General features: G+C 43.2%; 1 protein-coding gene across 1 annotated transcript in view; it reads right to left on the bottom strand.

Annotated features, from left to right (window-relative positions):
- LOC121565274 (schwannomin-interacting protein 1) overlaps window positions 1-12,364 on the bottom strand; it is a 326,929-nt gene that overhangs the window by 289,578 nt on the left and 24,987 nt on the right. The gene's annotated exons all lie outside the window — the stretch shown is intronic.

Below are 12,364 nucleotides of genomic sequence, written 5' to 3'. Positions count from 1 at the left end.
CATACAAAAGTTATACTTAAATCCGAACTGGTTCTCTAGCAAATTAGTAAGATTGTCTCACCCAATGTTCAAGAATGGCCGTTTTCCCTTTATTCAGATTACAACCTCTCACTTTCAGTTATTTGAAAAGGAAATAATCTCCCAAATATCACTATTTCTAAAACAAGCCATAGAAAGTTGGTTGCAATTTCAATTTAATCCTCCAGAAACTACAGAACAAATAATGCAACAAATATTGTGGTTAAACTCAAATATACTAATTGATAAAAACATTTTTTTTTTTGACAAAATGTTTAAAAAAATGTATAATCTTCGTAAATGATATTATCGGTAGGACTGGTGGAGTTATGTCGCACATGCAGCTAACAAAAACATATGGAAATGTCTGCTCTACCCAAAATTACAACCAAATAATTGCAGCATTACCACAAAAATGGAAAAGGAAAGTGGAAAAAGTAAGGAACTTGTCTGTCGGCCTTGCATTAAAGAATATAAATGGTTAAAGAAAATTGTGATAAATAAAAAAGTATACCAGTTTCATTTAAGGACCAAAGGATTGACAGCCGTCCCATATAGATTGCAAAATAATTGGGAAGAGATTTTTGACGTACCGATTCCATGGCATAGTGTTTATGAATTGATACGCAAAACGACGCCGGATTCAAAACTTAGAATTTTTCAATGTAAATTATTATATAAAATTCTTGCTACCAATAGAATGTTATTTATATGGGGGATACAATCTTCCCAGCTCTGCAGATTTTGCTGCGAAGAGACAGAATCATTAGATCATTTGTTTTGGTACTGTCCATTTGTAGCTTGTTTTTGGACACAGGTCCAGGAATGGCTAAAGGATTGCAATATTTACCTGGAGCTAACCCTGCAGATAGCACTACTGGGTGATCTGAAAAGTCATAGTCAATCGAACAATAATATAATAACACTTTTATCAAAACTGTATATTTTCAATTTACGATCTGTAGAAACAATGAGAATAGAAAGGTTCAGAACTTTTGTAAAACATCACAGTGCAGTTGAAAAATATATGGCAAATAGAAATCCAATATGGATGGTGTTAAGAGATAGATGGGAGGTGTTGAATGGAGCTGAAGGATGGGACTAATAACAACAACTAATAACAACAAGATAACTAATGTAAAGCATACTGTGTCCATCATAAGTACAGTGGGGAGAACAAGTATTTGATACACTGCCGATTTTGCAGGTTTTCCTAATTACAAAGCATGTAGAGGTCTGTAATTCTTATCATAGGTACACTTCAACTGTGAGAGACGGAATCTAAAACAAAAATCCAGAAAATCACATTGTATGATTTTTAAGTAATTAATTTGCTTTTTATTGCATGACATAAGTATTTGATACATCAGAAAAGCAGAACTTAATATTTGGTACAGAAACCTTTGTTTGCAATTACAGAGATCATACGTTTCCTGTAGATCTTGACCAGGTTTGCACACACTGCAGCAGGGATTTTGGCCCACTCCTCCATACAGACCTTCTCCAGATCCTTCAGGTTTCGGGGCTGTCGCTGGGCAATACAGACTTTCAGCTCCCTCCAAAGATGTTCTATTGGGTTCAGGTCTGGAGATTGGCTAGGCCACTCCAGGACCTTGAGATGCTTCTTACGGAGCCACACCTTAGTTGCCCTGGCTGTGTGTTTCGGGTCGTTGTCATGCAGGAAGACCCAGCCACGACCCATCTTCAATGCTCTTACTGAGGGAAGGAGGTTGTTGGCCAAGATCTCATGATACATGGCCCCATCCATCCTCCCCTCAATATGGTGCAGTCGTCCTGTCCCCTTTGCAGAAAAGCATCCCCAAAGAATGTTGTTTCCACCTCCATGCTTCACGGTTGGGATGGTGTTCTTGGGGTTGTACTCATCCTTCTTCTTCCTCCAAACACGGCGAGTGGAGTTTAGACCAAAAAGCTCTAGGATGCTGCAGGATTTTAATCTATGACGGCATAGTGTGTTACTAATTCAGATTCCAAACTCTCCACCATGGCCAAGACCAAAGAGCTCTCCAAGGATGTCAGGGACAAGATTGTAGACCTACACAAGGCTGGAATGGGCTACAAGACCATCGCCAAGCAGCTTGGTGAGAAGGTGACAACAGTTGGTGCGATTATTCGCAAATGGAAGAAACACAAAAGAACTGTCAATCTCCCTCGGCCTGGGGCTCTATGCAAGATCTCACCTCGTGGAGTTGCAGTGATCATGAGAACGGTGAGGAATCAGCCCAGAACTACACGGGAGGATTCGAAATAATGTCACGAGTCTGGGTCAGATCTGATATGATTGTCACGGGTCTCGCGTATGTGTAATTTTAACTGACTTGTCTGGAAGGACCCATACAGATCCGAACACAACTGCTTCAGTAGAATGAGAGAGAGAAGTTGATCATTTATGCTGCTGCTCTTTGCTTTTCACGAGAGTGGCACATGTAGCTTGTTGTTGTTGTTGGCCCATCATAAGTCATCAAAGCGGCAATAGGCTACAGTCATGGAGAGAAAGATGGAATTAAAATGATGGAATTAAAAGTTAAAGGAGAAGGACAGGCTAGAACAACCAAAAGCCAACAGATAGACTGCTACTTTATATTCTGAATGGAGTTGTTGTCGTTTGTAACTGTAGGACGAGAAAGAGCATGCAACATCAATTAGCCTAGCTAGCTGCTAGCTAGCTTAACTAGCTTCCCCCGGTTTGATGCAGTCAAGACAGGTGCTACGTAATCATATTGGATGATAAATAACCTAGCTATGACAGCTTTTAGTCTACTATAGTGTGACTCGGCTTGGTTGGTTGCTGTCTCTCATCTCTCACTCCCTCTTCCCTGTTCTGTGTCACTCGGTCACACTCACAGTAGCCTACACACACAACACGGCCCCTGCTAGGGCGTCACCTCTCTCTAACTCCTCTCCCTCACACTTTATCAGTTCCAGTTAATTAAATAGCTTAAAAATGTACTTTTCTGCTGCTTCCCTTACTTTGATCGGACCGGGTCTGGATCCTACCAGGTCTATAGAGAATGGGTTTAGTTTTCCTCGTGTCCATTCGGAATGGGTCTCTATGGGACAGCCCCAGGTCCATTTCGGAACTGGTCTCTATATTTTACTTTTTGGACCCGTGAAGGCCTCTAGTCTGCAGCTATATGAGTGGGTGTATGAGAGGGAGACAGGGAGACAGTATGTGTAGAGAGAGAAAGAGAGAAAAGAGAGAAAGAGGGAGAGAGTGTAGAAACAAGATAAGTATTTGTGTGCCTCCTCTGTGGAGAAGGGAAATGGAGAAGTGTTTAAGACATTTTTGTGACTGAGATCTGATTAACCACTTAACCCAGCTATCTACAGAGGACAGCTGATAGGGAGAGAAAGAGACAAAATAGGAGAGGAGAAGAGAGATGGAAGACGAAGCGAGACAATTGAAGAGAGGAGAGAGGAAGTAGAAAAGAACAGAGCAAAGGACAAGTCATTATTTTTAGAGAACAGCCTGTTAGAGATGAGACGTCATCTCACTCATACCCCCCCACCTCCCCGCAGTCCCCTATAGCCCTCTAGTCTCCCCTCAGTCCCCTATAGCCCTCTAGTCTCCCCTCAGTCCCCTATAGCCCTCTAGTCTCCCCTCAGTCCCCTATAGCCCTCTAGTCTCCCCTCAGTCCCCTATAGCCCTCTAGTCTCCCCTCAGTCCCCTATAGCCCTCTAGTCTCCCCTCAGTCCCCTATAGCCCTCTAGTCTCTAAAAGAGAGGAGAAAAGAGAGAGAGAGGAGAAAAGAGAGAGAGGGAGGAGAAAAGAGAGAGAGGGAGGAGAAAGGAGGGAGAGGGAGGAGAAAAGAGAGAGAGGGAGGAGAAAAGGGAGAGAGAGAGAAAAGCAGCCAAATCATCCGTTCATCATGTGTTCTCACAAAGACACAGCGGTTGGAACCAAAAATCTCAAATTTGGACTGATCAGACCAAAGGACAGATTTCCACCAGTCTAATGTCCATTGCTCATGTTTCTTGGCCCAAGCAAGTCTCTTCTTATTATTGGTGTCCTTTAGTAGTGGTTTCTTTGCAGCAATTTGACCATGAGAAAAGAGAGAGAGAGGGAGGAGAGAACAGAGAGAGAGGGAGGAGAAAAGAGAGAGAGGGAGGAGAAAAGAGAGAGAGAGGGAGGAGAAAATAAAGAGAGGGGGGAGAAAAGAGAGAGGAGAAAAGAGAGAGAGGAGAAAAGAGAGAGAGAGGGAGGAGAAAAGAGAGAGAGGGAGGAGAAAAGAGAGAGAGGGAGGAGAAAAAAGAGAGAGAGAGGGAGGAGAAAAGAGAGAGAGAGAGAGAGGAGAAAAGAGAGAGAGAGAGAGAGAGAGAGAGAGAGAGAGAGAGAGAGAGAGAGAGAGAGAGAGAGAGAGAGAGAGAGAGAAAAGCAGCCAAAATGAAGTGTAAATTACAATACCAGATGCATGCTGGTCTCCTGCAGAGTGAAGAAATCAGTGAGAATATGTATTCAGCTGCTGCTTCCTCTCCTTCTGTCCCACACTCTGTTATTCTCACTGTGTTCCCCTCTCTCTCTCGCTCTCTGTTCATATGTGTGCTCGTGTGTACTTGTGCATGTGTGTGTGTGTATGTGTAGTGTTACATATGGAGGTATGATTGTTGTGTGAGTGTGTTTTCCTTTAGAGTGCAGGTATCTCTCTCTCCCCCCTCTCTCTCCCTCTCTCCCCCTCTCTCTCTGGTGAAGGTAGCAGCCAGTCAGAGGATTGACACGTACTACAGGAGCTCAGGGAACCAGGTGAGAGGAGGATGAGGAGACACAGAGGGAGATGATGGAGAGAGAGAGAGAGAGAGATGATGGAGATAGAGAGAGAGGGGACAGGAAGGTAGATGACTTAAGGGGCAAACACACCGTTGTAGAGGGAGGGGAGAGAGCGAAAGAGAAAAAGAAAGAGAGAAAGAGACTAGCCTTCACTCAGGTTCTAAAGAGATAGATTTAGAGAGCAGAACCGCCACACACCGACTATCAATCTCCTATCAATCACCTCTCTCCACCTCTTCCTCAATCTATCCATCAATCACTCCGAATATTTTACACTCCAGCTATCCCTGTCTTTCTCTCTTTTGTGTGTTATATTTCTCTCTCTTCCTACCATCTCTCTGTCCCTCACTCTCTCATTTACCCTCTGTGCACTGTCACTTTCTTGCTGAATAAGAGAGTCTGATAAATGACTGAAATGTCTAATGCAAATGGGACTGAACTCCGTGAAGCAAGATGCAGCATGACGTCATCCCATCAGTAGATATACCTGCACTCTAAGGGAAAACACACTCACACAACAATCATACAACACTACATGCACGCACACGCGCACGCACACACACACGTGTACACACGAGCACACACACAAACAGAGAGAGAAAGAGAAGAGAGAGACCATCATGGCCATTGATGTAGAACAGCAGCTTCTAAGTGGCCATTAAGCAAACAGACAGTAGCTAAAGACTCTCAGAGCTATTTGGGCCTGTCCCTGTACCCATTACATCCTGATGAGGTATTTTATAGTGCTTTATAATGGGGAATCATAGAGCTGCTAGACAGTTAGGACTCTACATGAGGACACCAGCTAGAGTAGTTGAACACCCCTTTCTCGCCTCTCTTCTGCTTTTCTCTCCTCTACTTCCCATTCCTCCTATCCTGTAGCATCTTTCTTTTCCTCTCCTCTTTCCTTTCCCCTCCCCTCTCCTCCCACTCTCTGTCCCATGGAGGTGTGGTGATGCTTACGGTGTTGATAGTTTTATTGATCAGGTGATGGTGTAGAGAGGTAGAGTGATTACAGCCCTGGGTGGAGAGGATTCAGCTGATACAAAGGGAGAGGGGGATCACACATTGATAACATACCCTAACTGCATAATTTAAAGTGGAACTCACAGCGTTTTAACTACTTTGCAGATATGAAACATATACAGTACCAGTCAAAAGTTTGGACACACCTACTCATTCAAGGGTTTTTCTTTATTTTTACTATGTTTTACATTGTAGAAGAAATAGTGAAGACTTCAAAACTATGAAATAACACATGGAATCATGTACCAACCAAAAAAGTGTTAAACAAATCTAAATATATTTTATATTTTTCAAATAGCCACCCTTTGCCTTGATGACAGCTTTGCACACTCTTGGCATTCTCTCAACCAGCTTCACCTGGAATGCTTTTCCAACAGTCTTAAAGGAGTTCCCACATATGCTGAGCACTTGGCTGCTTTTCCTTCACTCTGCAGTCCCACTCATCCCAAACCATCTCAATTAGGTTGAGGTCGGGTGATTGTGGAGGCCAGGTCATCTGATACAGCGCTCCATCACTCTCCTTCTTGGTCAAATAGCCCTTACACAGCCTGGAGGTGTGTTGGGTCATTGTCCTGATGAAAAACAAATTATAGTCCCACTAAGCCCAAACCAGATGGGATGGCGTATCGCTGCAGAATGCTGTGGTAGCCATGCTGGTTAAGTGTGCCTTGAATTCTAAATATATCACTGACAGTGTCACCAGCAAAGCATCCCCACACCATCACACCTCCTCCTCCATGCTTCACAATGGGAACTACACATGCGGAGATCATCCGTTCAACCACACCGCGTCTCACAAAGATACAGCGGTTGGAACCAAAAATCTCAAATTTGGACTGATCAGACCAAAGGAGAGATTTCCACCAGTCTAATGTCCATTGCTCATGTTTCTTGGCCCAAGCAAGTCTCTTCTTATTATTGGTGTCCTTCAGTAATGGTTTCTTTGCAGCAATTTGACCATAAAAGCCTGATTCACGCATTCTCCACTGAACAGTTGATGTTGAGATGTGTCTGTTACTTGAACTCTGTGAAGCATTTATTTGGGCTGCAATCTGACTCTAATGAACTTATGCTCTGCAGCAGAGGTAACTCTGGGTCTTCCTTTCCTGTGGCGTTCCTCATGAGAGCCAGTTTCATAATAGTGCTTGATGGTTTTTGCGACTGCACTTGAAGGAACTTTCAAAGTTCTTGAAATGTTCCGTATTGACTGACCTTGATGGACTATTGTTTCTCTTTGCTTATTTGAGCTGTTCTTGCCATAATTCCACAAATTAACTTTTAACAAGGCACACCTGTTAATTGAAATGCATTCCAGGTGACTACCTCATGAAGCTGGTTGAGAGAATGCCAAGGGTGTGCAAAGCTGTCATCAAGGCAAAGGGTGGCTACTTTGAAGAATCTCAAATATAAAATATATTTTGATTTGTTTAAAAGAAATGTGGTTACTACATGATTCCATATATGCTATTTCATAGTTTTGATGTCTTCACTATTATTCTACAATGTAGAAAATAGTAAAAATAAAGAAAAACCCTTGAATGAGTAGGTGTGTCCAAACTTTTGACTGGTACTGTATATATTACTGTAAATATTGATCACATTCCTCATGTATGCTCATATATTTCGATATATTGAATGTTGATATTGTGAACCAAGATGATATATTTTTTCTTCCTGTTTCAGGAACTGATGTCACTGAGCACCGCCCCTATATACAGGACCTTCCACCCCCATTTAGGATATGGGTGCCTGATGAAGACCTATGTTTTGAAACATTGTTATAATAAAATCACATGGGAGCATGAGCAGCAGTGTGCAGCGTTTTTATTTTTATTTTTCATGAATTCACCTATAACTCCAGCATCAGCAAAAAGTACCTGGATATACCTATGTTCTTCAGCTTTTATTTGCATATAGGCCTACTGTAGCTCTGCTTGGCTATGGTGCACCTGTCTGTGTAGAGTCCGGTCCTAGACAAGACTGACACGTTTTTATTAGGTTTTATTTATTGCAGTGTCTATTAATTGTCCAAACGCACGGCCGCTTTCCCACTCTATATTGTTATAGAATGTTCACAAATGCCTTACTATACGACATTCCCAAACATTCTATGAATTTATGAAAACGTGAAAATGACCATATCTAAGTGCTCGCTTGTCATAAAATGTAAAAAAAAAAAAGTGGCATATTGTTCCTGGGGGTGTACAGTGCCTTGCAAAAACATTCATCCCCCTTGGTGTTTTTCCTATTTTGTTGCATTACAACCTGTAATTTAAATTGATTTTTATTTGGATTGCATGTAAAGGACATACACAAAATAGTCCAAATTGGTGAAGTGATATGAAAAAAATTACTTGTTTCAAAGAATTCTAAAAAATTAATAACGGAAAAGTGGTGCGTGCATATGTATTCACCCCCTTTGCTATGAAACCCTTAAATAAGATCTAGTGCAACCAATTACCTTCAGAAGTCACATAATTAGTTAAATAAAGTCCACATGTGTGCAGTCTAAGTGTCACATGATCTGTCACATGATCTCAGTATATATACACCTGTTCTGAAAGGCCCCAGAGTCTGCAACACCACTAAGCAAGGGGCACCACCAAGCAAGCGGCACCATGAAAACCAAGGAGCGCTCTAAACAGGTCAGGGACAAAGTTGTGGAGAAGTACAGATCAGGGTTGGGTTATAAAAAAATATCTGAAACTTTGAACATCCCACAGAGCATCATTAAATCCATTATTAAAAAATTGAAAGAATATGGCACCACAACAAACCTGCCAAGAGAGGGCCGCCCACCAAAACTCATGGACCAGGCAAGGAGGGCATTAATCAGAGAGACAACAAAGAGACCAAAGATAACCCTGAAGGAGCTGCAAAGCTCCACAGCGGAGATTGGATTATCTGTCCATTGGACCAAAGACTAAAATTGAGCTTTTTGGCCATCAAGGAAAACGCTATGTCTGGTGCAAACCCAACACCTCTCATCACCCGAGAACACCATCCCCACAGTGAAGCATGGTGGTGGCAGCATCAAATCAAATCAAATCAAATTTTATTGGTCACATGCGCCGAATACAACAGGTGCAGACATTACAGTGAAATGCTTACTTACAGCCCTTAACCAACAGTGCATTTATTTTAAACAAAAAAAGTAAAAATAAAAACAAAACAAAAAAGTGTTGAGAAAAAAAAAGAGCAGAAGTAAAATAAAGTGACAGTAGGGAGGCTATATATACAGGGGGGTACCGTTGCAGAGTCAATGTGCGGGGGCACCGGCTAGTTGAGGTAGTTGAGGTAATATGTACATGTGGGTAGAGTTAAAGTGACTATGCATAAATACTTAACAGAGTAGCAGCAGCGTAAAAAGGATGGGGTGGGGGGCAGTGCAAATAGTCCGGTAGCCATGATTAGCTGTTCAGGAGTCTTATGGCTTGGGGTAGAAGCTGTTGAGAAGTCTTTTGGACCTAGACTTGGCACTCCGGTACCGCTTGCGTGCGGTAGCAGAGAGAACAGTCTATGACTAGGGTGGCTGGAGTCTTTGACAATTTTGAGGGCCTTCCTCTGACACCGCCTGGTATAGAGGTCCTGGATGGCAGGGCTTTGCCCCAGTGATGTACTGGGCCGTACGCACTACCCTCTGTAGTGCCTTGCGGTCGGAGGCCAAGCAGTTGCCATACCAGGCGGTGATACAACCAGTCAGGATGCTCTCGATGGTGCAGCTGTAGAATTTTTTGAGGATCTGAGGACCCATGCCAAATCTTTTAGTCTCCTGAGGGGGGAATAGGCTTTGTCGTGCCCTCTTCACGACTGTCTTGGTGTGTTTGGACCATGATAGTTCGTTGGTGATGTGGACACCAAGGAACTTGAAGCTCTCAAACTGTTCCACTACAGCCCCGTCGATGAGAATGGGGGCGTGCTCAGTCCTCTTTTTTTTTCCTGTAGTCCACAATCATCTCCTTTGTCTTGGTCACGTTGAGGGAGAGGTTGTTGTCCTGGCACCACACGGCCAGATCTCTGACCTCCTCCCTATAGGCTGTCTCATCGTTGTCGGTGATCAGGCCTACCACTGTTGTGTCGTCGGCAAACTTAATGATGGTGTTGGAGTCGTGCCTGGCCATGCAGTCATGGGTGAACAGAGAGTACAGAAGGGGACTGAGCACGCACCCCTGAGGGGCCCCCCGTGTTGAGGATCAGTGTGGCAGATGTGTTGTTACCTACCCTTACCACCTGGGGGCGGCCCGTCAAGAAGTCCAGGATCCAGTTGCAGAGGGAGGTGTTTAGTCCCAGGATCCTTAGCTTAGTGATGAGCTTAGAGGGCACTATGGTGTTGAATGCTGAGCTGTAGTCAATGAATAGCATTCTCACGTAGGTGTTCCTCTTGTCCAGGTGGGAAAGGGCAGTGTGGAGTGCAATAGAGATTGCATCATCTGTGGATCTGTTGGGGCGGTATGCAAATTGGAGTGGGTCTAGGGTTTCTGGGATAATGCTGTTGATGTGAGCCATGACCAGCCTTTCAAAGCACTTCATGGCTACAGACGTCAGTGCTACGGGTCGGTAGTCATTTAGGCAGGTTATCTTAGAGTCCTTGGGCACGGGGACTATGGTGGTCTGCTTGAAACATGTTGTTATTACAGACTCAGTCAGGGACATGTTGAAAATGTCAGTGAAGACACTTGCCAGTTGGTCAGCACATGCTCGGAGTACACGTCCTGGTAATCCGTCTGGTCCTGCGGCCTTGTGAATGTTGACCTGCTTAAAAGTCTTACTCACATCGGCTACGGAGAGCGTGATGGAGTCACGTGCGTTCCAAACTCCTACATCATGCTGTGGGGATGCTTTTCCACGGCAGGGACTGAGAAACTGGTCAGAATTGAAGGAATGATGGATGGCGCTAAATACAGGGAAATTCTTGAGGGAAACCTGTTTCAGTCTTTCAGAGATTTGAGACTGGGACGGAGGTTCCCCTTCCAGCAGGACAATGACCCTATGCATACTGCTAAAGCAACACTTGAGGGGTTTAAGGGGAAACATTTAAATGTCTTGGAATGGCCTAGTCAAAGCCCAGACCAAAATCCAATTGAGAATCTGTGGTATGGCTTAAAGATTGCTGTACACCAGCGGAACCCATCCAACTTGATGGAGCTGGAGCAGTTTTGCCTTGAAGAATGGGCAAAAATCCCAGTGGCTAGATGTACCAAGCTTATAGAGGCATAGCCCAAGAGACTTGCAGCTGTAATTGCTGCAAAAGGTGGCTCTACAAAGTATTGACTTTGGAGGGGGTGAATAGTTATGCACGCTCAAGTTTTCAGTTTTTTTGTCTTATTTTTTGCATCTTCAAAGTGGTAGGCATGTTGTGTAAATCAAATGATACAAACCCCCCAAAAACCCATTTAATTCCAGGTTGTAAGGCAACAAAATAGGAAAAATGCCACTGTATATGAACATATTTTTTTATAAGATTTCATGCTGCTAATATGCTGTCAGTTCCACTTATACACACAGGAAAATATACACACAAATAGAATTCCTAAACACACCAGTATAATTGTGTTTCCATGTTATCCACTTCACCCCACATATCCTCATCTCACAGTGGCTTCAAAGCTCACACTCCCCATTATAAACACAACTTTAAAGCAATGGGGATTCCTCTTGGCTAAGAAGACATTCCTCAACACACAATTACATATACATACACACACACATACCCTTTCATCTCTCATTGCTCCTTTTCTCCTTTGGAGGGTGAAGAGATAAGACGCTCATCACACATAGCAAACAAGACGACAACCTCTCTTCTGTTTCATCCCTTGTTCATATATCAAAAAATAGAGATATAAAGGGTGGATGAAGATCAAATGTGCTTGTGTGAGAGCTGGAGAGAGATTCCCTCCCATGCTTTCTCTAGGGCTTTCAGTGGTATAGTTTACCTCTCTATCTGCACACACGCACGCACATACACACACACATACACACACACACACACACACACACGCACACACACACGCACATACACACACACCTAGAGATGATTACATTCAACTCTGAGCCTTGGAGAGGAAGAAACACACAGAATAAACAAACTAAAAGAGCAGCAAATCCCCTTTCACACACCAATTAACTTTTAGACACATGCATACACACAAGGTCACACACACATTGAGCCTAACCTACACAATGTCTATTAAAGAGCCACTGAACACACCGATTGGCATGTGTGTTTTGCACATTAGAAAAATACGATTTCAGTCTTGGAGGTGTGTTTCCTGAACGATTCGTTTTTTGGTTAATGATGTTTGTCCCCAATGAGACACTGTAGACACGGAAGCCTATTTCACTTCCTCAAAATCCCCAGAATGAATCTAAGAGAACTCAAGAAATCTGTAATTCATTTTGATGTTTTGGCAAGGATGTTTTACATCTAACTAAGATGTTTGGTGCAGTATTTCTCAAGTTTCTAAAATGTGTGATTATGGAAACAAAGTCGGAGCTGCTGGGCAGGTCTATCTCACTGTCTATACTATTGGATAGAGA

The sequence above is a fragment of the Coregonus clupeaformis genome, chromosome 5 (assembly GCF_020615455.1).
Source record: "Coregonus clupeaformis isolate EN_2021a chromosome 5, ASM2061545v1, whole genome shotgun sequence".
Taxonomy (NCBI): domain Eukaryota; kingdom Metazoa; phylum Chordata; class Actinopteri; order Salmoniformes; family Salmonidae; genus Coregonus; species Coregonus clupeaformis.
The sequence above is the reverse complement of the archived record's forward strand: the minus strand, read 5'-3'. Positions and strand labels throughout refer to the sequence as shown.